A 23,133-nucleotide genomic window follows, 5' to 3' on the forward strand; every position below is an offset into this window, starting at 1 on the left:
GTGTGTGTGTGTGTGTGTGTGTGTGTGTGTGTGTGTGTGTGTGTGTGTGTGTGTGTGTGTGTGTGTGTGTGTGTGTGTGTGTGTGTGTGTGTGTGTGTGTGTGTGTGTGTGTGTGTGTGTGTGTGTGTGTGTGTGTGTGTGTGTGTGTGTGTGTGTGTGTGTGTGTGTGTGTGTGTGTGTGTGTGTGTGTGTGTGTGTGTGTGTGTGTGTGTGTGTGTGTGTGTGTGTGTGTGTGTGTGTGTGTGTGTGTGTGTGTGTGTGTGTGTGTGTGTGTGTGTGTGTGTGTGTGTGTGTGTGTGTGTATGTGTGTGTGTGTGTGTGTGTGTGTGTGTGTGTTTGTGTGTGTGTGTGTGTGTGTGTGTGTGTGTGTGTGTGTGTGTGTGTGTGTGTGTGTGTGTGTGTGTGTGTGTGTGTGTGTGTGAACTTAGGTTTGTTGTTTAAATCAAGGAATTCGATTTTGAGAATAATCCAGTAATAATAATTACTTGAGTCAAAGGTGTAGGCAACCTAGACCAAACATGGTAGAAGGATTAAGGGGGCAACAAGGACGAAGAAAACAGACTTTTTATAACAATCACTTTAATGGGTCTAGGCCACATGATATGGTTAACGTCCGACACGTAAGTGTCTGTGTGAGCAAAATAACTAAAATAGTTTTGATCTGCTTTAGTCCAAACTTGGTGAACTAGTAAAGCGTCCTCCAAGGGTATGATTAATTATTTTGGGAGCAGTAGCTCAAAGGTTAAAACCACAAGGTGGGGGTCAACTTAAACAGTTTTTATCTGACAGACCAAACTTTACGGTAAGATTTAGGACAAGAAAAAGATAATGGGATTTGAATTTTAGAACAATCATTCAGAGGCAAAAGTCGCAGCAAAAAAAAAATCAAATGTTCTACCCTATAATTCAGTTTTCATTTGATTCGGACGAAGTTCGGTGGAAGGATAGAGGCTTAGCCCGGCTGATGAATTCTGATTCTGAGAATGTTAGCACAATAGTCAAGGTCACAGGACATAACCAGTTCATACGAATTCATCTGATATAGATGATACTTGGTGGAAGGGGTGATGGTCAAACAAAAATGGACAAATTATAATTAGAAAAAAAAAAAAAAATCAGTCGAAGATCAAAGTCACAGGACAAAGTTAAATTCTGGATCCAAAAATCAATGTCAGGGGCGAGTGTGAGACTATCTGAGTGCTCCATCTAATAATTATTTGTCCTCACTTGTGTCATGACTGCCATTGTCACAGTTAATACAATGGAATTTAATTTAATAGGAAAAAGAATTTCTTACAAGCAACCTATTTCTATTGCAGGTAAATCGTGTTCTTCTCCTGTCATACTACGAACCGAAGTACATAATCACACAAAAATATAACTATACCCGTGTCTTTATTCCGGGAATACTGCTTATGAAAATGCCAATAGAGCTGGAAACCCGATGTCAGTCAGTAGTAGAATTTAAGTCCCCTCCCACTATTCTCCTTTCACCCCAAAAATAAATGGACGTGCAGGTAAATTAAGAGAGAGAGAAAACACCCGCAGACAGGCAAACAGAACCAAGGTAAAGGCACGGCAAAGAGAAACAGACATTTAAAATAAGTCATACTGACAGAGAGACGATATGATAGTTAAAAGCTAAAGGATAGAGATTTGGAAAGACACACAGACAAGCAGACAGACAGTTTACAAGACAAACATAAACATAAAAACATTAGCAACATAGACAGGCGAAAATTCAGGCAGACAGACTTTCAACACAAGCGAGCGAAAAAATAGCAAGAGATAAGAGAGAGAGAAAGGCAAACTGGAAGAGCAAGAGGAGGGAAAAATGAAGCAAGGGCAAATTACTCTCAGATTAACATTTAGAACGGAACGGTGGAATGAAATACAGGCGGGATCTCTCTCTCTCTCTCTCTCTCTCTCTCTCTCTCTCTCTCACACACACACACACACACACACACCTTCGCTTCTCTCTCCTTCTGTCTCTCACCTGTCGCTTCTTTCCTTTCTTTTCTATTATCTTCCTTTCTCCTTTGTCTCTTCTCTCCTCTCCCATCTCCTTGACCCCATCATTCATCCCTTCTCTCCACCTTCCCTTCCTCTATTTTCCCCACTTCTCTTTCCTTCTCTGTCACCTCCTCCCTTCTCTCTTTCTCTATTCCTTTACTTCCTTCTTTCCTCTCTCCTTTCTTTCTTTCTTTCCCTTTCTTCATTAGTAGCACTCCCAACCAAGTGGAGAGTCTGCTCATTTCTCTCCTCTTTATTTTTCTCTTTTTTCCTCTTACATTTTTCTCAATTTTCCTCTTGTCTCCTCGTATCTCCTTCTTTCTCTTCTCTCTCTCTCTCTCTCGCATTGTTCCTTCTTTTTCTGGTCAGTGCCTCATATTTTTTCTCATTTTTAAGTCTTATCAAAATACAGTTACAGTTACAGTGATGCATAACCAAGACAAGTAGTTACCTAATACCTAATTTAATGTATACAGGTAGTACTGTATATGGAATCTCAAATGTCTGTGAACTAAGACGTTGAATTGTTTGAATGAAGTAGGTTTACAAATATTATATAATGAACCTACATTATTCCGTATGTTACTGTGGTTATGCAAGAAACATTAATGTACTGTGGTATAGATCCTTTAGCAATTTGGACTGCAGGCGCGATACTGTCTACATCTGGGGTTTGGTAGACTTTCGATGCTGTCTGGCCTCAAAGTCTCCTAGCTGGTAAACTCGCTGAACGTTTGCTTTCAAGAATACAGTAAAGCTAGCCACATCCCCCTCGTGTAGCAAATTGTCGATGTTCATTTGTTACTCCCGGTGATGATGCTTTCCACGCTGCTTTCAATTGCGTTGAGTGGGTTCAGAGCAATGTGAAATGTGAAATACTACACCCCAAGGCAGCGGAAGGTGATCCAGCATCGATTATATCTGCGTCTTGTACAGTATTTAAAGTCCGTCTTTGTCTAGGCAACTTTAAATTATGTTATGAAACAGTTTTGACGAGACCTTTTTAACAATGTCTCTCATAAGCTTTTTATAGATTGGTTTTTGATTCAGCTGGACACAGAGTACTGATACTGAACTTTGATTTGTAATTCATTTTTCCTGCATGATAATATGGTAATGTTTAGTAGTGCAGATGAGTCGTGAATAAATATACCTAAGTTTTACTGTATAAAATGGTCATGCCACTATTTGTTTCGAGGTGTGATGTAACTCAGGCAGTGTTGTGTTATGCCTGTCCCTTTCCTGGCGTTGGTGACGAGGGTAAATAACATAAAATGTATCGTTGTCCGCATATGTTATTGACTCAGGTATTGTATGTATGACGGCAATGAGATAAATGTTTCAGAATATTTGGTTTACAGTAGACTTCCTGGGACAATGCTGCTTGTGGAGAATAATTGGATACCTCCCCTCCGTTTAATGCAACAACTGATCCTCCATTTCCAAGGTAGTTTTTAAACCGACCCAGGAGTTCACCATTCATTCTACAAGCTTTGGGTTTCTTCAAAAGACCTTATTGCCAAACAGATTAAATACTCATGCAGTATCCAAGGCCAGGACTCTGTTCTCCAGGATATCATCTAGTGATATACTTCATCTCTGGAACATAACCAGATCTGAGGCTAACATCGAAAGTCGTATTATGTTTTTGAAAGTATTCTGATTTTAACCAGAGGTACTTAATGCTTTTGCTGCGAAATACGTACTTTGTAAATGTTTAAGTTTTAATTTAGCTCTGAGAAACCGACAGCAGCCACAAGTCAGCCAGAAATCTAAAGTGTGTCCCTGTTTATATCTAAAGTGTGTACCTGTTTATTATTAGGTAAAAGACTGAGGAATTTGAATTTTACTCTAGCAAATATTAAACAACTGTATTAGTCTCAAAGAAGCCGCCACAGTAAAGGTTTAAGAGCAGTGGCAGGTAGTGACTCCAGTATTCAGCTAGCGAAAGCAGCTAAGTTAACGTGTTTGTATTTCTGTATTTCCCGTATCTTTTTTTCCTCCCTCCTACATCCTCCTCTTACTCTCTCCCATCTTTTCTCCTCTTTCTCTCCCTCACTTCTTCTCCTTTCTCATCTCTCAACCCCTCATATTCCCCCTTCTCTCTTCCCTCACCATCCTTCTTCGTTCTCTCCCCCACTCTCTCCTTCATCATCAGCTCCCGCCCCAACCTGCCCTCCAGTTAGTAAGTCTCCTCGTTTCTCACTGTTCTCTATTTTTTTTTTCCTCTTCCTGTTGACTCCATTTATCTTTTCTCTTTTACTCTCTTGACACTTCTTTTTTCCCTCCCATTTTCCTCTCTCCTCCCTTTGTCTCATCATTTCTGTCTCCCTCTTTCAGCACGTTCTTTATTCTGTGTTAGTGTCTGCCATCTGCACCATTCCATCGCCTTCCCTCCCCTTCGCCTTCCTTTCGCTTCTCTCCCTCTCTCCCTCCTTCATCATCAGCTCCTGCCCCAAGCCTGCCCACCAATTAGTGAGTCCATTAGCACTAGCAAGTATGACATTTTTACCGGGATGGCAAAGTGGGCTCTGGTCTTATCCCCTCTTTTGTGTGGCAGGATGATGCACAGAGAGAGAGAGAGAGAGAGAGAGAGAGAGAGAGAGAGAGAGAGAGAGAAACAGGATGGAAGGATGGAAGAAGGGGAGTGGGTGGAGGGAGATAAGGAATGGGTGGAGAGAATGGGAGGGAAAAGAGTACGGGGATGGAAGGAGGGAAGCAGATAGAGAAGAAGGGAAAGGGATGGATGGATTGAGGGAGGATATGAGTTTGTGAGTATGCTGGAGCGATGGATGGAAGGACGAGGAGTGGTGGAAGGAAGGAGGAAGGGAGAGAACTAAAGGACACATGGAGGTAAACGGATATATGAAAATAATGGGTAAAAAGAAGGAAAGAAAGGTGGAAAATGAGAGAGATATGACTACATAGAGGGATGGGATGGATATAATAGATAAATAGATTCTAGGGTATTTTGAGGGATGAAAAAATGTGGCTGAGTGAATGTGTGGGTGAAGAGAGGAAGAGGAATAGGTAGAAGGATTGGTGAAGAAGTGAGGAGATATCAGATGAAAGGCTGGAAATAATTGGAGGGACAGAGAGAGGGAATGTAATGGACAGAGGGATGGATGGAGGAATGAAGAAAAACGAAGGAAAGGAAATATATGGTTAGATGGGTGGATGGAAGGGCAGTGTGAAAATAGAAAAAGGATGGAAAAGGGTGGAGAGGTTATTGGGGAGGCGAAGGGAATGAAAGATACGTGAAAGGGAGAGAAGGGAAAGAGGAAGGAAAGGGAGAAATGGAGGAAAGAGAGAAAAAAAGGGAGGGAAGGAATAATTGGGTTAAGGGATGGATGGATGGAAGTGCAATTAAAAAAGAATAAATAAATTGATTAAGGCCAAGATAAACACATGCGTAGGAAGTTTAAGTGTATAGTCGAAAGAAAATGAAAAAGAGCTGGATAACAAAATGATCTGAGGAGTGAAATGATAAGTGAGAGCATGCATAATGAGCTAAAGAAACAAAAGAATAAGATTGGCGAATGAACTGTGAGAGAGAGAGAGAGAGAGAGAGAGAGAGAGAGAGAGAGAGAGAGAGAGCTATTTCCACTATCGTATATCTTAGTTTATGCGATTTTATTCGGTATCAGGCGAATCTCTTATAGAGATGGCTTTAGTGTTTTTTTTATTTTCGTAACTCTTCCAGTCTGAAATGTCAATAATCGTCTGATGAAAGCAAGACTAAAATAAGAACAAAATTTAACTGAAGTGAATTTATTGATACTGAGAGCGTGGTGTTGCTTTTAACCCCAAAGTTGACGATAATTTCTGAAACGAATTGTAATGATTGAATATATGTGACCCGTTCTGCATCACTGCTTACGAAACCCTTGATGTGGGACGAAGCAGATCACATTGGGAACACTTGCAGGTGTTCTGTAACTGAGTGTCAATAATTAGGGGCATGATTACACCGACACAAACACAGCCTCCATAACATGACAGCAAGAAATTTGGAATGCTTTTCTGTGTATGGGTTTTTATATCACAGTACCGTCAGTTGTTCAGATGGAGGGATCATACCCATAGAATAAAAATGCGACTACGGTAAACAGTATATTACATTCTCTCATCCACTAAGCTCTTTAGTTCGATGACGCATTTTTGGTATTTGTCCTATCTCCAGAAAATATTGTTACCATTCAAGAAGCTATTTATAGTGACATGGTTAAGAGGTTAAAAAGTCTGCCTCTTCATATGATACTTCCGAGTAAAATCATGTAACCGTGCCAAAATGATAAAAACACGTCATCAGATTGAAGAGAATAAAATTGTTAAGACATCATCTTGAATTTTCAGGCACCCATTAAAACCAAACATACCAAAATGTATGGAAAAAATATAGGTCAGGTCGAATACTGTATAATGCAAGGGTTTTAATTCTTCTTCCCTTTCTCTTGACCTGTTCAGGGTGAGAATGTCATTTTTATTTCGTTCTTACAACACCCAGAGAGAGCTGCTAAAAACTACTTCATATACAGAGGTCCATCTTGAGTCGAAATATATTTTAGGAAATCACGCATAAGCCTTGGCAATACTAGAGGGATTATGAGACGAAAATATGACTCCCAGAAGCTCATATTCTTGCTCTCAAGTACTCACAATAATCCTCCCAAGCCAGTGTCGTAAATTCACAAACGCAACACATTTCGCCACATTTACCAGCACATTTCACTACATTCAGCAGGGTTCGTGGGGCATGGTGAGGACGACAGAGAGAGGGAGGGAGGGAGGGAATCAGAGCGTGCAAGAGCTGGCAAATATATGGAGAGAAGCGACCAGGAACCAGCAGGAATAAGTAAATGCGACGGGGAATGAGCAGGAATGAGCAGGGATGAAAGGAGCAGACCAGAAATGAGGAGACGTTATCAGGAACGAAAGTAGAAAAGAGAAATGACCAGGGATTGCCAGAAATAAATAGGATCTACCAAGAAAGAGGCAGGACAAGGAGGAGTGAGGAGAAATGAGCATTGACTACCAGGAACAAGAGGGGACGACCAAGGATGAACGGGAATGACTTGGATCGAGAATAAACAGAAGTGGCCAAGAAATAACAAAAACGACAAGAAGTGAAGAAGACTCGAAATGAGTAGAAACGACGAATAATGAGCAACAAACGGCCGGAAGGATCAAGTCTGACCAAGAATGAATCGAACTGACCAGGAACAAGCAATAACAAACATAATACCAGAAATAAGCAAGAACGACCATAAGTGAGCAGACTATTGTACGAATGAGCATAAACAAGCACAGATGATTAGTAAAGGCGGATAATAAGCAGGAATTCAGATGAATAAAAAGCATAGTATTTTTCATACATAATACAAAACCTGTATATTTATATATCTATACCTTTACCTATGTCTCCCTCATAATTAGCCCATGAGGTAATCATTAATTATTGCTCCAATGCAACTGAGAATTCCACACACACACACACACACACACACACACACACACACACACATATATATATATATATATATATATATATATATATGAGAGAGAGAGAGAGAGAGAGAGAGAGAGAGAGTCTCCTACCAGTCATTCCCAGTGTATCGATATCAGGGTACAGTTTTCTTTACCATCTCTGTCAGAGTACGGCATTTTTATTTCATTAATACTCTACAGACGATTAGCTTCAGCTTAAAACAGCAGCCATGCAGTCAAAGGGCAAATGAAGGTTAGAATCTGTGCCTTTAGTTACGGATAATGCTGTGAGAAAAGACTAAAAAATTCCACGGGTCAAAATAAACGTGATAGTGTATGAGAAAAAGCACACACACACACACACACACACACACACACACACACACACACACACACGGTGCCAGTTTTATTTACACGCAGATCCAATACAACATCAGAGCCGTATGAATATTGATGTAGCCTAACTTAAAATATACAAGGAACATATTGAGAGCGTGAGTGAGTACAGGTGTGTGAGATTTTTTTTTTTTTTTCTCTCTCTCTCTCCCTCACACATACACACACACACACACACACACACACACACACACACACACACACACACACACACACATCTTTATATACAAACCCAGAGGCAGTATCACAGAAATTGAAAGGAAAATAACTTTAAAAACGGTGAGAAAATGTGAATGGGAATGAGTGGATGGAGCAATGCACACACACACACACACACACACACACACACACACACACACACACACACACACACACACACACACACACTTTTACCTTTACGTATAAAATCAATGCTGACATTCTCTTTACCATTTACAAGGTTAGGTCAGTTTAACGGAGGTCTCTCGTAGTGAATGGGTTTTGAGAAATCTTCAGTAATTTTCGTCATAGTTATACTCTTTTTTCTTTTCTTTTTGGCCCATCAGACAAGTATATTTATCTTCGGTGAGACCTATGTAACTGAAGTGGATTAAAGGCAACATTTACTGTGAATGAAGAAGTATAAGAAAGATTACTCTCTCTCTCTCCTTCCTTCCTTCCTTGAATAAATACCGAGCCGCCTAAAGCAAATTCCAGCATCTTTCATAATCACTCCTCCATGGACAATATTCCCCTTACCTCAGGCGAGTTGGGTTCAAAAAGACTGGCTATGAGAAAGGAACTCTTGTGGCTCGAAGCAGGAGGAGGAGGAGGAGGTGTGTGTGTGTGTGTGTGTGTGTGTGTGTGTGTGTGTGTGTGTGTGTGTGTGTGTGTGTGTGTGTGTGTGTGTGTGTGTGTGTGTGTGTGAGAGAGAGAGAGAGAGAGAGAGAGAGAGAGAGAGAGAGAGAGAGGTTAATTAAGGGATTGGAATGATCTTTTTACCTCCTGTTCTGGCTGCCTTAGGAGATTCTGTGAAACATCTTATTAAGTTATATTACACATTTTGCTTCGTTATCCTCTTTGATTATACTGACTCTCTCTCTCACGCTGTACATAAAATAGCCTACAAGAAAAAAAAAATAGGATCCGGACAGTTTCAGTACTTTATTTAGCTATTTACGTATGGACGTATGACGCATATCTTACTATCTGTAGATTTTATTCGACTTGGGATAATATTTCCGAACCTGGGGTCACTTACAGCCCTTAATGACTCCCAGACTGTCAGCTAGGTTTCTTACTGTTAAAAAAAACCGGTCTGCAGAGAGAAAATACAAAAACACGTTAATGTTACTGGAAGGACAAACTCCCAGGCTTCTTTGATTCACTTTTAGCTAAAAAGAATCATCCACATCAGCTGCACGTGAATAGTAGGATTTGTCCCTTCCGAGGAGGGCCAGTGCTGGCAGTATTAATCCTCTTGGGTCCTACCATTCATGTCAGCTTAATATTACTGTTTAGCGTTGGCTAAAATGCAATAAAATAGTTGTCCCTTTGATGAGAAGGTAAATGGTGATAAATGGTTACACAGATAACAGTCACAGACTTCTACAACTCGCTATCATGTTTTTCAAATCGCCTGGCATTGGCTGAAACACAGTACTAGAGTTGTCTCAACTATGAGAGGGTAAGCCATACGGGTTGCAATCTCACTGCCTTCGCTAGTTCAGAAACCCGGCACATTTGTAAAGGAATTATTGACCATGGCTGCACCTTAAACTTCCAAGTCGAGGCTCTGAAGTAACCCCGACGCGTAAGTCCCATCGTAACTCCCCAGACACCTGGCGGGAACAGCCCATTGGGAAAGAGGGAGGTAGGGGAGAGGGGAATGGAGGGGGAAGGAGGAAGTGGTGGGGTATGGGGTGGGCCGGTCTCGGGTGGTGTTCAATATGCAAGCGAGGTCGTGGCACTAGCACACCCCCCTTCCCACGGTACCCCTCCCCTCTTCTCTCTCTCCTACCACTCCCTTTCTTCTTTTCTCATTCCTTACTCCCCTCCCCCTTCTTTCTCTCTCTCTCTTCCCCTAACCTCTTACTGAACTCTTCCCTTCGCTGCCCCCGTCCCCTCTCCACTCTATCGTTTATTCCTTCCCTCAATCCCATCTTTCCTACTTCCGCCACCCCCTCTTTGTTTTACCTCCCCCTTTCCTCAGCCTCTTTCATCCTTCTCCCGTTCCTCAGCTCCTTTCCTTCCTCCTCCCTCTCTACCTCCTTCTTTCTCACAGTACCTCCCCTTCCTCTCCTTTTTCCTCACTCGTCCCTCCCTCTCCCCTCTTTAACACTTTCCCCTCTCACTTCCCTTCTGTATTCCTTCCTCCCTCCCCCTCTGCCTTTTCCTTCCTCTTCTCTCCCCTACCTCTCTCTCCTGCGGCTATCCTACTGCATCCCTCTTTCCTACATTCCCCCTGCTCCCTTCTCCCTTATCTCTTTCCAACCTCTCTTTTCCCTCCCCCTCCTTTCCTAGAGCCGGATCCAGCTTTTTTTAAATGAAGTGTTGCGTGATTCGTGGCAGTATTATCATTTAATGCTTCTGAACCATCAAAAAATAAAAATGCACTGTAATTTACCAGTTATAATCAGAAGAGTACAGTGATGTAGGCAAACGTATGTGAAATAAGTTGTCTGTTGCATATATTTTGGTAGATAACATTTTTCGTTCATTATAAGTATGCATTGGTGTGCCGCAAATAGGGAAGACGTATGACTCCCAAGGCCTACCCTTAAATTCGTACCTGCTTCTCCCCACTTTCCTCTCCCCCTGCCTTCTCCCATCTTTCCAATCTTCCTCATTCCCCCCTCCCTCTATTTTTTGGTAGAGCTCGTCTCCCTCCCCTCTACTGGACTGTATCACATCTTCCCCCTCATTTTCTCTTTCCCTCGTCATCCTACCTCTCTCCCCATCTTCTTCATCCTTTCCCCTGGGCAATCATCTTTCTCCTTTCTCGCTCCCTCCCATTATTTCCCATTATTTTCCCTTCCCCTCTCTCTATTTCCTCTCCCCCAGAATATTTTCCTCCTCTTTCCCTTCCTTCTCCCATATCTTTCTCCTACTATTCCTACCCGTACACCTTCCTCCTCCATTCTCTTTCCTCTCACATCTTCCCCTTCCTTTCCCTCTCAAGATTTCCCTATCCTATCACCATCTCTCCCAGAATCTCCCCCAATTCCCTCTACCCATACCTTTCCCTTCCGCATTTCTCTCTCTCCCTTAACATATCTACCCACCTCCTCACACTGCCTGCCCACTCCTTCCCCCTCGGATATAATGCTTCCTCCTCTCTTGGAGAGCCTCCTAAAACGACGTATTGTCACCAGCTGGGATATAATAAACCCTTGTCTGCTTGAGGAGGAGTGGGATTCTCTCTCTCTCTCTCTCCCATATATATATATATATATATATATATATATATATATATTTAATACTTCTGGATGAAAATATATTATTAATGACGATTGTCTGATGAAGACTCATTATTTTCTTATCATTTTTTAATATTAACATTTTTCAAAGAGTATTAATTAATGTTGCCATTAAATTTTATGCAGTGTTTTGTCTACCGTATTAGGTATAGAGATTATATTCGTTTTTCAAGGGCTGTTATATTAATTGATGCGAGGGAGGTAAGATCCAGAAACAAGGAATGAAATAATATAGAAGAAGACGAAGTATTTACAGCATTCACAGTGCAACCTACAGTATCGATTTACCTGTTTATTCACCAATTTCCTTCAAGTATTTACAAGCTACTCTAGGGTTTTGTTATGTAAAATTACGTTATCTTCTATTTGATTTAGCAGCCTATCTATATCATTATCCTTCCTACATATCTGAGGTAAAGAATATCTCTTGGCTGGCCCTATTATATCACAACTTATCGATCTCATTGTATAATCCATACTGATAGAAACATTGTCATTTAGTCTGACAGATGGTTTTTGCTGAGTCCCAATATCCCCGTACAATATAGCTGTTAGTAGTCCTGTTCCGTCAAAGTCACAAGCTGTACTGCTGAGTAAACAATGACACGAGGAAAACAAACCTCGATCAAGGGTCCTCGAGTTTTCCAGTTGCGGATAAGTGTCGTTCTCGGCTTCATAACACCTTTTCCTAACCGATTTATTTTACATATTACTCCTTGATATTCTCTGCTGTTACGTCAATCGTTCTAATACTGATACAATTAGCATCACCAGAATCCAGATCACTGAGGTGTAACATGCAAATTAAATAGCTCAGGAAATTGCGTTAGGAAAATCTCCAAAGCCAGGTATAAAAGGAAGGAAAAGCGTTCGGTAGACAAATGCTAATCGCTCGCCAGAATATGCTGTTAACCAAGTTACAAGCTACTAACATACCAAATGTGATGAAAATTCGCAAAACTTTATGGAATTCAGTCACCGCGTTTCACAAAAAGCCAATCCATATTAAAACTAGTTGACCTTTGGCAGCCAATTTGTGACCTTCACCTTGACCCCGCGAGCCCATTTTCGAACTTGTCCAAGATTTTGGCGATATCTTGATACCCTGAAGGTTTCATGTTGATAGGTCAAGTCGTTCATGAGGTATAATGGTAGCATACACACACACAATGGTAACACACACACACACACACACACACACACACACACACACACACACACACACACACACACACACACACACACACACACACACACACACACACACACACACACAGATGCTGGCAAAAACATTATCGCTCCTCCTTGCTATTGGAGGGCGACAAAAATATTATCGTTTTGCCTTGCTAAAGGCGGGAGATAATAACCATTAAACGAAATATTTCAATATACCATAGCCTCTTCCTGTTTACCCTTCTCTTTTTTTCTTCTTATATTTTCTGGTTATTGAAGACTCCTGGTGTGAAAGTCGAGCTGCGGTGAGCCTTTGTGATTTATGGTGGAAGTTTCGCATATATTTTCTAAATCGTGGGGAAGTAGATTTATGTGACGGCCTAGATTTATGGAGTTTGTATGGTCACTCCTATTTCCGGGCGGGACCGACCATTTTTATATTCCTTCCACAGTGTACGTCTTTATATTGGTCCTGCTTCACCACAAGACCCTTTCTATGTTACTCCTACCACAGTTTACTAGCTCTTCATTTCTCCCTTTTTGCCACACCATACTGATATACCACAGTGTACCTACCTTACCATACGAATATTTATCTAGTCTTCCTGCCACAGTTAACGACCTTTCAGATCCCCCTTTACCACAACGTACTAACCAGCCATACTATTCGACCCTCTTTGTACTGTTCTTGCCACAACATATGACTGCCATTTCTCTCTCCTACCACACTACACGTCCCCCACTCTTTCCCACCACACTACACGATTTTTCACTGCTTCTACCGTACATCATGACCTCCCCATAAATGATTACTACCACGCTCTCCTTTCTAACAACAAAATACATGCCTCTGCCTCTAATTCCTAACCTCTCTCCATCACACACACACACACACACACACACACACACACACACACACACACACACACACACACACACACACACACCACCTTTACCAATCCTTATTCTCACAAAACTCGATTCTCACTGTGGCTTTTATCAAACCAAATAATTTCACCCATAATTTTTACGGCAGCGTAAGATTTTTCATTTCTTGTACCATGACCCACTATGCATTATTCCTGCCTCAATACACGATCAAACACACACTGAATAACCACGTTTTTCTACCACAAAATATAGTTCCCAGCCTTGTTTCCGTGCAAACACTCGACATGCACCAGTCTTTCCTATCACATCTCCCAATCATTCCTTTCTACCACACATATCTTTAAACCATCACCTATCAGGAAATTTTACTCCATCGCTGCTTCTACAAACACTCCACATTCCACCTGCCTTCCTTACCACAACATGCAGGCTTCTACCTCTTATTCTTACGACACTACACGACCTTTCACTGGTCTCTATCCTACTGCTGCAGTACATGGAACCTTCTGTTACTTTTCCTCTCTTCCTCCATTCATCCGTCTCCATCATTCGTTCGGTCGTTCCTTCGTTAGTTCGTTCCCTCCTTCTATCCCTTTTTCCTTCCCATCTTCTTTCCCTCTTTATCTTCCTTTATCTTACAATCTTTCTCTTCCCCAATACCTTCCTCCCTCCCTTCGACCGTCCTCTGCCCTTTCCTCTGCCTTTGTGTACCATTCTGTTCTGCCTTCTTCCCTTCCCTTCCTCCTTTTGTCTTTTCCTTCTCTCCTGTCGTTTTTCCCTCCTTTCTTTCCTCATTTCCCCCCTCCGACTTTCTCTCTCTCCCTCCTGTCCCCCACCTCTCCTCTTAACTTTTTCTTCCTCCTGCTACCGTCTTTTCTCATGTCCTGCAGTCACTTTCCTTTTCACCCCACTCTCCTGTCTTCCATTTCCTTTCTCCCACATTCTCTTTCCTTTTTGCTTCCGCCATCACTCCTTTCTTCCTGTCTTCCTTTTTCCTTTCCCTCCTGCTTTCTTTTTCGCTCTCCCTTATGCCTTACATTTATCTATCGTCCCGTCGTCCTTTCCTCCCTTCCACTTTCATCTTTCTTTATTTCCTCCTTCTCACTTTTTTTTCTGCCAGTTTAACTGGAGGGTTTGGAGGCGGGGGAGCCTTCTTGCTTTACTGTTCTTACCCTTTTGCATGCAGAATTAGATCTCTTAGTCATTGTCTACTCTGTAACAAACAGCCTCGAAAGGACCATAAGGTCTGTTGCTGTTTGCCTTCCTTTGTACTCCTTTATACATATATGATATTCTCATACCCTAGCCACCCTCATATGCAGATGACAGTACCACTGGCAGTAACACACCACATTTAGACGTGGCCCTCACACTGCAGCTGGAATACCCCAACACACTGCAGACTTGGGTCGAGGACAACAGGCTGACGATCGCCACAGCCAAATCCACCCCGACACTCATCAGCAGCAATAAATATGAATACAGGCACTCCCCTCACGTATAGATCCTTGCAGTGACATATGACATCAGACTCACCTTGAGGGACCAGATACAAGACATCAAGAGGTGGTGCAATCCCAGACTTAGTGCACTCTGGGCAACTACAAGGCCAGACACTGGCAACAAAAATAAACACCCGCCTTACATTACAACCAATACAGTAGTTCAGAGATGTCCTATACCATCCTGGCATTGGCTTCCATCCTATCTGATACTTACTGCAACACCTTTCAAACTATACACTGCATCACCACTGGCCGCACCAAAACCACTTTCACAGCTCAATTACACTCCTTGTCAGAGCCTACTTTGATATGAGAGGCACACAATTCCATGCAGCAGCCTGTGGCAATACACAACCTTCCACTCATTACGTGACGGAGACACACAACACACACAGGCACATAACACAGTCACCAAATAAACATTATCAAACCCTCTACAACAATATCCCATCCCCAGACACTAGCAACTAAGGAATACCTACATACTTCACACACAGGACAATGCAGCACTTCGATCAGATCACCATATTACAAGCCTCCCTCCTCTCCTGATATCCATCCAATCGAATTTTCCTTAAATAGATATGATCGAGCTCATCTAGCTTGGCTTAGATCAGGACATCACCCAGTTCTCCTTAGCTACCAGCTTTGATTTGGGTAAAGTAGATTCAAAGATGACACATACCCTGAATTTAGAATAGGCCCACACAACATGCCACACATCATGGAGCACTGCACAGCACATGCCACGCTAAGACCCAGAAGCAGACACAACATCATCTGTGTAGGAAAAGTATGGGACGACCCCATATCGACCTGTCGGTCGACAGGTCGATATGGGGGAGGCGTGGCTCAATCGGTAGAGACGTGGCCTGCCGTTCTAATGGACCCAGGTTCAAATCCCCACTGGGGCAGGGAACAGTTTAAGGATTTGAATTTCATTAAATCAAGCTTTACTGATCTACCAGAAGACCCGCCGACATGTCGTAAAAATACCCCCGCTAATACCAATACACCAGTCCTGTATGAGACAGCCCTAGAATGAATTCAATATGGACGGTGGGTGTTAGCGCCGAAGTGGTGACATGAAGAGGTGTATGGTATGTAGGAGGACTGTTGGGCCTTGATAGCAGGCTGTGAAGCCTATGCCCAAAGTCGAACACTAGAAAAAAAAAAAAAAAAAAAAGTCTGCTTGATCAGACGAACCGGGGTTGAGGAACAGCAACAACAACCACACTCTCCACCTTCTACCACAAAACATTACTAGCACGCTCTCTACCACACCGCAACACCACCACGCTCTTCACTATTCACTGTATCACACCCCACTACAACCATACACTTCACCACGCCATACCACAACCACACTCTCCATCACACCACATTACCACCACTCCCTCCACTGCATCACACCACCTCCACAACACACACTTCCTATCCAACATCACATTTCCACAACACCACCATACCACACTGCCAGCACCACCACACGCGCTCTACATCACACCACAGTACCAGCTAACTCTCTCCATTACAAGACACTATCATCACACTCTCTACCACATCATATCGCCACTAACTCTCCACACACCACACCACCATCACACTCTATCACACCACACCACCACCGCCACACTCTCTTCATTACACCACTCCACCACCACACTCTCTCCATTACACCACACTACCACCACCACACCACACCTACCAGCACATTATCACCAACTCCTCCATTACAACTTCTACGTATTGTTGAATCAGTAATCCTTTAGGTGTCTGGGGTCCCAAACTAATATGACGACATCAATTCTTCATCCTACATGTATATTACTAGTTGATTTTGCAAGATTTCTGTAGATGGTGACAGCTTTGAGATACTGAAGAAAAAAAACGTACTAACCAGAACTGCTGTATTTTGATGCACACACACACACACACACACACACACACACACACACACACACACACACACACACACACATCCAACCACACACACACACACACACACACACACACATCCTCCCCACTTCCTTTCCACACACTCCACACCTACCGTACGCAAACTATCCACAAGACTTGGTTCAGTTAAATTCACAAGTTTGCGGTATACTTAACTGAAGACTAGCTAGAACAATACTTTTTTTTCTTTTTGTCTGTAAGCCATTATAGACTGAGGTGAGTGGCCTAAAATAACCTCTTAATTATGCTTAGACTACTATATTACTCAAGCATAATTCTGTTCCAGCCCCATCACTAGGAACACTCTGAGTTCAACTGCATATCACTTCTCATTCCGAACTCCCTCCGGTCCTTTCTATCCTTTCTGCATCCCTACTACTACTACTACTACTCTCTCTCTCTCTCTCTCTCTCTCTTCATCTCTGCCTCTCTCACACTCCATAACCACCTGTCTGAAACTATTTGCTGGGTTCCTATAGCATCAGGACTCCAACAGTTTGTCAAGCGTTTCTTTTTCCGTTCCCTCCCTCACTCGAGTGCTTGTTGATGTGTTGCCATAGTTTCCATCTCTCTCTCTCTCTCTCTCTCTCTCTCTCTCTCTCTCTCTCGCTTTGTTATGTTGCCATAGTTAGTTTCCCCGCGGTATAACTTCGAACATTAAGCCTTCAGCCTGGTTCTGTGTCCCGCTAACTGTTGCCCTTTCCTCTTCTGTGATGTTGGCAGTTGGGAAGGAGAGACGGGGGAGCATATGTGTGTGTGTGTGTGTGTGTGTGTGTGTGTGTGTGTGTGTGTGTGTGTGTGTGTGTGTGTGTGTGTGTGTGTGTGTGTGTGTGTGTGTGTGTGTGTGTGTGTGTGTGTGTGTGTGTGTGTGTGTGTGTGTGTGTGTGTGTGTGTGTGTGTGTGTGTGTGTGTGTGTGTGTGTGTGTGTGTGTGTGTGTGTGTGTGTGTGTGTGTGTGTGTGTGTGTGTGTGTGTGTGAGAGAGAGAGAGAGAAATGACTAGTGGAGATGTAAAATACAGTTAAATGGGAGAGGCGAAGAGAGACAGTATAAGAAAGGAGTGCTACGGAGGGGGAAGGAGAGAGAAGCGAAAAAAGGCATACAAGTGTGGGAGAGAGAGAGAGAGAGAGAGAGAGAGAGAGAGAATCAGGGAGGGACAGAAAGGGAGAGTAAAAGAGAGGGAGTAAAGAATGGAGAGAAAGAGACAGATTGGCAGCAGGGAGGGAGGGAGGGAGAGGCAGAAATATAGTTTTGAGTGAAATGGAAGAGAAAGTGCATATAAGTGAAAGAGAAAGAGAAAGAGAGAGAGAGAGAGAGAGGGAGAGGAACGAAGAACGAATGGACCTTGCGATGCAGACAGGCATCTCTATTGCTTAATGATTTTTACTCGTCCTCCCTCTTCCCTTTCATCGAGGTGTTTTATATTTTCCATCCGGTTTGTCGTCCATCAGTTCCCCTTTCGCCTCCCTTCCTTCCTACCTGCTTGCTCTCTACACGATATTGCCAACGCTATAAAACCCTTGCCTGACATTCTGTAACCCTTTCCCTGATATTCTGTTTATCTGTTCCTGTCAACATGCACCTCCAGTCCTCTTCACAACATTTGTCTTATTATTTTTTAGTTGTTTTCTTCTCTGGCAGTTTCGTGGTCCAGAGCAGCACGTCACAACTGCTGTGCATCGTCACATTAGTGTGTCGTAGTAATGTTACTGTTGTGCTTCGGTACACTCAAAAAATATACCACTGTATAGTGAACAATAAACGACACGTGAAATTTGCATTTTTAATATATAAATGTCAAAGATTGTGCTTTAGTTATCACTGTCGTAAGGACGAACTCAATATACTTTTACAGAAAGTTTAAGGGCTGACACACAGCCACATATGACATCCTTCCCGAGATGATAAAAAGCATGGTGTTCAGTCAGAAACCCATCGTACCCTGCTGTTCGGGAACTTTTATCGTGCTCTAGCATTATAAACCTGCGAAGTAAACAAACATATAATTTCTGTTTCAGAATCTGTATTTAGCCACAATAATTACAACTAGGCTAGTAACTTCCGCCCTTCAGTAAGGATAATCAGTATCTAACTAGGTAACTAACACATGAAAATATCAATTCAAATATTTTCGTTTACACTTAGCTCTCTCATGGTCGGGACAACTGAATTATTCTCTTTGCCTAACGACTGACGATATCATTCAGCTGAGAGTGAGTCGTAGACGACGGAGAGTGTTAACATCGTCACTGTTAATTCTTTTATGGTCGGAACAGTCCAAGTATTCTATTTCAGTTAACACCTGACGATTCTACTTTACAGTATACAGAGTGAGTCGTAGCAAGGTCACAGAATGAATGTCAGAGGGATGGATTCTCAAATTCTGCTTCAGTAACATGCTCTCTGGTCAGGATTTGGCTGTAGTTGATGGGCCAGTATCGAGCTGTCCGCATGTGATGTCTGAATGTTCTTGCCGTCTGCAGCATCTCTGTCTCCTTTTGATAATATGAGTAGTTTTATATTAACCCTTCAGTTTGTTGACGCAGATTTTATGCAGGTTATACTTGCTGATTTCAAATGATCTAACCTCTGAAATATGAAAAGCGTATTCTAAGGTAAATACAATACTATGGAGAAAGTAAGAATAAAATACACAATACATGCATTTCTTTCCTTGAACTTCGAGATCTCTTGTTACCGTTCAGTACGTTGGCAATTGTGTGTGTGTGTGTGTGTGTGTGTGTGTGTGTGTGTGTGTGTGTGTGTGTGTGTGTAATTTTCGTCTTATCACTGTTTCCAGACGATTTTATTAAGCTTATGACAGAATTTCAGAACCTGAAAAAAGTAGATGGAAGTCGCAGAATCTCCCAGCCTCAAATCTTACAGTGTTTAGCTGCCTTCATGTGCTTGTGCAGTTGATAACCATATGCCTTTAACAGATTTTAAAAAGAACAAGAAAACTTGGGGAGATTGATATACCGGTAACCTTTAACTACCATTCAGTATGTGAGATTTTTCCTAAGTTGAAGAGAATCGCATGAAAAAAAAAAAAAAAAAAAAAAAGGGAGTAAAATACGTCCTAGGACTGATGTCTCACGTTCACCAGGACGTTAACCCGAAGGAGTACTGGCAAAATTCACCTTTTTGCTCCAATCCTTCGTCCTTCTTTCGGAGACAGGAAGTAAGTTGAGGAGTGTTTATATAATCAGATGTTACAATGTTGCCACCGCGTGAAGGCATCCCTTTCCTGGACCACATGATTGGACTAGAGATTAAGTAAAGAAACACATGTCAAGAGCCATTTTACAAGAGGTAGCTACCTAGTTGGTCACTGTTTCCAAAAAGAAACTTGTCCAAATAATTTCGAGCAGTTGAAAAGAAATGGGTATGCCTAATTTTCATATAAATTATACAGTGTTGTCCATGTATACTGCGCTCTCATGACACACCCAGGGGTAGTTTTGGGCTGCGGGAACGGCTAGTGTGAAAAGATATTTTGGGTACCTTGTGATACTCTTAAGTCAATGGTCATGCAAATCCTTAAAATAAACGCAAATTGGCATAATAAAAAATGATATTAGGTTATGAGAGGCAAAAAATGATGCAGAGGATACGTTTATTGCACCACTTATCTTCATTACCCATTTTTTCACCAACTTTCTGTCGGTTTCTATTACCTCTGCTGTACTATCAACTTCTATATCGTGTATCAGCAGTATATTTGTCTAGTTTACCGCCCCTTCTCTCTCTCTCTTTCTCTCTCTCTCTCTCACTATCCTGAAGCCCATTGTATACAGCCCTACAGTTTGGGTGTGCCCTTAGCAACAAATTATTATATACCCGATTGACTGTCAGAGCACACACACACACACACACACACACACACACACACACACACACACACACACACAGGAGAGAAAACGTCTTTAAATACCGCAGATAAATATGGAAGGTTCTCTAAATTCCGGGGTGAGAAGAAATAATATTTTCGGTAATCCTCAAATTTCCTTGGCGAATTTTCATTAGGTATTGGTGTTACCGTAAATTTTGAGTCAGAATTTGGGCTACCTACCACGTCTAGAACTTCAGCCGGCAGCCACCGACCCATCAGGCTAATTCTGCTTTCGTCTCTATTCCTTCCTTACCAGCCCTTCAGTTATCCGAATCCCCTCCTTTTCCTGTCAGGGGTTCCCAGAAGGTGTTTCGGGAAGTTTAACCAGCCAGTTATTACGAGTCATCAATTCAGAACTCGTCAGTGAACCAGTCGCGTCCTCTTTCATTCCTCCCTCCATCAGCTCCGTATATATCCCACGCCCCTTCCTTTCCTTTTCGGGAGTTCTGAGAAAAATTTGGGCAGATTAGCCGTTAAATTCCAAAATCCGATGACTTATACTCTGTTTCTGATATTGCTCGACGATTTTGTACGTCTTAGGATATGCGTTTCGATCTGGAGAGTTAGGTTTATTCTTCATTTACCCTTTTACTCCTAGATATCCTCCCGAAGTGTATAATTATCTGATGACTACGAGCATTGCAATTAACGAGTCATTACTTCAGAACTGCTGACTTGAGCCAGCAATCCTTTTCCCATCACTCTCCCACTCATCATTCTTCACCTCCCCCCTCCCATTCATCACTCTTCACCTCCCCCCTTCTCTCTCTCTCTCTCTCTCTCTCTCTCCTGACGCAATTGGGACGTAAACCGATTATAAGCCTCGCACACTTCCCCGTAAGCCCGGCATCTCTCAGCAGTTTCCAGGAAGTGTCGCTGCCAGGATTAATAGTTGTCGCAGTCCCTCGCATATTACCGCCAACTTTATTGGGAACTTACGACAACTGGCTTCAATTACGGGTGTTTATGAGTTATCGCAGACGTGGAGAAGGCACTCGCTTGCCCCCTGTCATAAGCCAAGCGACCCCCTAATCATGAAGCCTTGCCTTCTCAGCGTCGATAAGTCTACACATTGCAGAGGCTCAGAGCGATAAGTTTATATGTTGTTCTCCTGGTTCTGTGAGGTAAAGGAGGTTATTAGCAAGATAATCAATGTCATGCTAGGGTTGGGGAGAAAAGATCTTGCTTCCGTATTCCCATGTTGCAGAAGAATGAAAAGGGGGAGAGTATTGGTTATTTGTGCCCCTACACATCATTCAGAGGGGCCCAGAAGGTCTCTCTCCTGGGTTTTGTGCCTATCCAGGGTGTAAAGAAGTCTATACAGGCGTGATGGCAGTATGGAATGTGAGAGAAGTGAATGGTGAATAGAAGAGAGTGCATGCCGTGTATGCGTTTAATAACGCAAAGTATTACGTATGGACCATATCACCGGGCATGCTGTTGATGGTTTTCCCCTTTTGTACTTTCTCTGTCGGTTGTTTCTGATAAATGTCTTCTCCCACTCTTAGTTAGGGAAGAGGATCAGAATGATGATGATGATGATTTTTTTTTTTTTTTTTTTTTTTTTTATGTGTCCGACTCTGGGCCTGGGCTTCAATGCCTGTTCCCAAGGCCCTGTACTTCTCCTACATACCATAAACATACACGTGTCATCACTTCGGCGCTAACACCCACAGTCCGTATTGAATACATACTAGGGCTGTCTCATTAGGACTTTCCATGATGACAGGGTTGGAAACTATACAATTAATTATGTCTTCACTGCGATCACGTTATTTCACTTTCTTGATTCCGCCAGATTCTACTCTTTAAACGGGGAATTTAACCTCTTCTGTCAGGTATGTAAGTTCTGAATCTCTGTTGGTAGCTAAAGATGAGCTTATTTAATTATTTATTTTTTAAGGGAAAATTGTTCATAGTGCATGGATTAGTTAAGGCTAAGTCTAATCCCTGTCATTAGAGGGGTGTCTCCAAGTCTCAAGATCAATCTCCGATCTTTTTTTCAACCCTTGACAAAGGTTTAACAGGTCATTCCCTGAGTCCCTCCTACGTACAACCTACCATTTCATGTTTCCACCTCAGAACGAGTACCCACTGTCCGTACTTGATTCAAGTTATGGGTGTATCTTTGAGGACTAGTACACTAATATTAACAGGAGTATATTCAGACATGTTTTGCTGGGCTTTGTGAAAGATTAGTAGTTCAGTTCTGGGACTGAACTAGCATATATGATAACAGACGACCTCTTAAACCATTCGGCCACCACCACACCCAAGACTATGAAAGAAATTAAGTTCTCTGGCCGATTAGGTTAATTCAGGGCTTGTGAAAGCCTTCCCAGACACGTCGGCGCAAGGGTA

This window comes from Coenobita brevimanus, chromosome 46, assembly GCF_032717465.1.
Source record: "Coenobita brevimanus isolate Jiangsu-jjx chromosome 46, ASM3271746v2, whole genome shotgun sequence".
Taxonomy (NCBI): domain Eukaryota; kingdom Metazoa; phylum Arthropoda; class Malacostraca; order Decapoda; family Coenobitidae; genus Coenobita; species Coenobita brevimanus.